The following is a 4,334-nucleotide window of genomic DNA, read 5'->3' as shown; positions in this document are numbered from 1 at the left end:
GCAATTAAACACTGTATGGTAAGCACTGAGTATCAGCATCTCTCAGGAGTGGCTCCTAGTCCAGACTGATGAGGTGAGAGACGACATCCAGTGAGGGCGATATCAGAGTTAACTGTGGGCTGAGAAGGAGCTATGCCAGCAGGGGTTGGAAGTGAAGGTGACAGTACTAGGGTTCGGGCTGGTCAGCAGGGGGACAGCCTGTGCCAAGGCACCCAAAGTGGGAGGAGTTAGAGCATGTTGAGGACCTTCAGCTAGTTCTGTATAGGCCAAGGGCAAAGCTGGGAGGTGAGAAGGATCCAGATTATAGACGTACTTAGGTGTTGTGCTGAAGAGTTTGAGTTTTACCTTGAGGGTTATGGGGAATCCCTGGAGGGTCTTGGAAGGGGTCGACATCAGATCTGCCTTTTTCATAGCTCACTCAGCCAACTGTATGAAGGGGGATTCGAAGGAGACAAGACCGAAGGCAAGCAGATGAGGTTCGGGCTGCTACAGTGATCCAGACATACCTGGATCTCAGTGTTTCCTTTTCTCACTATTGCAGTTGTAAGTACAGAACTGCTGAGACCCCAAGAAGAATGGGAAGCTGTGGACAACATCCAGCCAGACACAGGTAACTGCAAGCATGGCATGACCTTCACACAGCCCTGCTGGCAGCAACAGCACCATTTTCATGAGTAACAAAAGTTTCTGCAACTGTGGGATTAGGAGATAGAGTTCTGGTGTTCTCATTTTAGCTACGTGACATAGAGTAAAGTCTCCTTTTCAAATCCAAAGATGACATTCCATTTCTGGAGGAAGTGGGAATGGATGCTGTAAGGAAAGGGCCACTATCCTGTCCATCCCCCACCCAGCCCTGAGAGAAGACAAGGAGGACCTGAGTCAGGCTCAGCCTCCGCAGAGTGATGAAGTTGGGCACAGGATGGAGGCAGGTAGCCAGGGCACTGCAGAAGGTTGAGCAGGTTGTTCACTGCACAAGGAAGTCCTTGGGGATGGGAGGCTGAAACCATCTGCTGGAAGGCTCTGAGGACTGGGTGAAAATTGACTCATGTCCCTTTGTGAGAGAGGTTTGGAGGGAGCTGTAAGAGAATAGAACAAGGACCCATCCAGCCTGAGCCCCATTTGAGCTCCTGGAGAGATGTTCCATGGGCTTTATCAGCCGTCACCTATATTGCTAACTGATAAGCTAGTTCCCTGTGGGCTATAACAAAGGATGAGGAAGGGGTCATATACAGGTGTGAGAAGGAGCAAAGTAGAAATTAAGAAAGGCCTCTAAAGTAACTGGTGGCCTGCTTCTATGTGGGTATCCACTCCAGGCAGGGACTTGCCCCCTCACAGGCGAGTGGAATTTAGGGAGCTCTCTGCAGGGTGGATCTATCCCGACTTACTACAGAGGTCCACCTAGCAGGCCTCTAAACAGCCTGGTCCAAAAAGGGAGTCAGCCCAGCAGATAATGCCAGCCCCTCAAAAGAGGACTGGTTGTGGCTGTAGGTGTCTGATGTCTGCAGTCTCAAGCCAGTGCTTGGATTGGAGGTGATAACCAGAAGGCCCTCAGTAAATGGTATAATGGCTACCATTATAAATTCTGGAGTGTCTTCTCTTTTGCCACAGGGAGCCGGGCCACTTCAGACCAGCCTGGGCAGCTAATCTTCTTCAGTGAGGCCCTGCAGTATTTCCAGGTTGTAGATCTCTCCTCCTTCAAGGTATGGCTATAGAGAATTGGGGTCTCAAGCAAAGTAGCTTCTTCCCAGGAGCCAAATTTCCATTCCATAAGGACAGGGCCCTGAGCAGACAAGATGGAAACTTCCAGTTGAGGGCCCTATCTTACCTAAGACTCTCAGGGCACAGGATCATGGTAGCCAAGGACCCATGGCTCATGCAATGCCCTGGAGGCGTCTCTGGGACTGTGTCCATGGAGCTCCTGTGGCCCTGTGATACAGGGGCCGTTGTAGCCGTTTCCCTGCTCTTTCCTCTTAGGGATGGAGAGGTCTGGAATCATGCTAGGTAGTTCCTTGTGGGGGAGAAAGGCAACCTGTCCGGGGAGCTGAATAATTCCTGGCCAATATAGGAAACTCTGCCATTCCCTCAAGGAACCAGAAGCTATTTGGGAATTTAAGAAATACATGGAGTTGGAAAAAGAATATTGAGGAGAATAAAATATCAGGGAGAATAAAAGCTGGGGAGAGCTTTCTGGGGCATCTTGAGTGACCAGTAGTAAGTTTAGGAGAATGTGATTTCAGATTTTCAGTCTAAAACCTGGCTTAAGAGAGATACTGAAAAGACAGGAATGGTTTGGACTGTGGGACCCAGAGAGCCAGAAGTTTCCAAAATCAGAATATTCTAAGGGAGTGGCCCTAAGCCACAAGAAGCCAGCATAACCGGGTTTAGGAAGTGCTGATTATGGTATTGACAGAAGGTTCCAGCTACCCCGCAGACACATTGACCCCCTCTAAACTCCCCAATAAACTCCCCTCCCCACTGGCTTCCTCATCCTGGAAGTTGAGAAGGCTGCTCGATTTTGTGACTTATGTCCTTTACAGAGAGAGACAGCAGACAAAGGGTAAAAGCATCTACTGGGAAACCTGGCCTGGCTTTTGTCTGACCACGTGGGGGTTCCCTGCAGCTGGGCATCTCTAGCCTCACCAAGCCAGTTGCTGTGAAGTCGGTTCCAACTCATGGCAACCCCATGTGTGTCAGAGTAGAACTTTGCTCCAGACAGTTTTCAGTGTCTGATTTTTTGGAAGTAGATTGGCAGGCCTTTCTTCCCATGTACATCTATGTGGATTCGACCCTCCAAACCTTACAGTTAGCTGAGCATGTTAACTGTACCATCTAGGGACTCCTAGCCTCACTGGGAGTCAGGAACAGCTAGTTCTGGAAAAGCTCAAAGGACTAAATGCAGGGAACTGGCTGATAAGGCATGGGCTTGGGAACAGCTCTTTCTGCTTACAGAGACCCTGGAAGCTGGAGGAGCCTGTCTCCAGAGACTCAGCATGTGCTCACCACAGCTTCTGCCTCCTTTTCCTGGCCCAGAGACCAGCCAGTTGATGGGTGCTTCTTTCCACAAGAACTGTCCCTGTATGTGGGCTCAATGGTAAGTTCATTAAGGCAGGTGAACCCTGTACTCTCTCCATTGCTTCCAACTTCCTCCCCAAAAATAATTCAGCCAACTGGGCTTGCAGCCTTCGGGCGCCTCCTCTTTGGTCCTCCAAAGCTCCACCAGGGCCTCCATGAAGAAAGGGACCTGGTCCTGACCATCGCTCAGTGTGAGTGCCAGCCCAGCCCAGCACGGGCGCTGTCACAGGGCAGGTGCTGCAGTGTGCCCATACCAAGAGCACTGTTTGCTCACCATGGTGCTGAGGCTAACCAGGGGTCTTGCATGTACCCTGTTGAGGGGGAACAGAGTGGGAGCTGAGGGATCCAGTGTGGGAGAATAGAGTGTCTTAAGCAGAGTTCAGATCTATTTTGGCTGTACCTTACTCTGAAAAGCATCTAGACCTCCCTTAAGTGGCAATCTGACTGAGGGTGTGGGTGTGTTTTGGGGCAGGTCACCTGGATAGCTGTGGTGCGATGGAGCACTTTTCTGTGGCCTTTCCTGACATGGTCTTGTAACTCCCACCCAGGTGATTGGGCAGGACTGTGCAGATAGGGTAATTGTGGCCCACCAAAGGGATTGGTCAGTTTTTGCCATCCCACTGGGCTTAAAGTGAGCCATCCCAGAGGCAGAAAAGAGGAGCTCCCACTACCACCAAGGAAGAACAGCCAGGAGCCAGCATGTCCTTTGGACCACGGATACCTGTGCTGAGAAGCTCCTGGAACCAGGAGACAGAGAGACGAGAGTGCTGTAACACTGAAAACAGCGAGAAGTGGCTGCAGAGACCTGGCAGCAGGAGATGGCCTGGTGGGCTTCCTGGCCCACAGATAGAGAAAACTGAGGGCCTTTGGGCAGAGGCCGAGGACCAGGGAGAGGCGTGCCTGCGAGCATGGCTAGGAAGAGGCTGTCTTGATGGAAGAACTGTATCCTGAGTGTTCCTGAGCCTGTATTGTAACTGTTACATCCCTAATAAACCCCATAATCATGAGTATTGTCTGTGAGTTCTATGTGGCCATTACATTATCAAACCCAGCAGAGAAGTAGAGAGCGCTGTGGGAGGGACGGTTGGTGTCAGAGTTGATAAAGATGGCAGAGAGAGGACCTCCGCCTCATAGGAATCAGCCTTGGGCTGTTGATCTTGATTCTCCTTCTCCCTTGTAAAGAGAGAGGAGGTCAGACTCTGCCTCCATGCTGTTTTTAAAAATTGTCTTAAATATTTTCTCTATATACATTGATAATCACA

General features: G+C 50.5%; 1 pseudogene; it reads left to right on the top strand.

Annotated features, from left to right (window-relative positions):
- The window catches only part of LOC101343569 (ELMO domain-containing protein 3-like), a 46,127-nt pseudogene that overhangs the window by 36,727 nt on the left and 5,066 nt on the right, over window positions 1-4,334 (top strand).

This window comes from Trichechus manatus, unplaced genomic scaffold (assembly GCF_000243295.1).
Source record: "Trichechus manatus latirostris isolate Lorelei unplaced genomic scaffold, TriManLat1.0 scaffold00316, whole genome shotgun sequence".
Lineage (NCBI taxonomy): Eukaryota > Metazoa > Chordata > Mammalia > Sirenia > Trichechidae > Trichechus > Trichechus manatus.
This window is presented reverse-complemented; position numbering and strand designations above follow the sequence as displayed.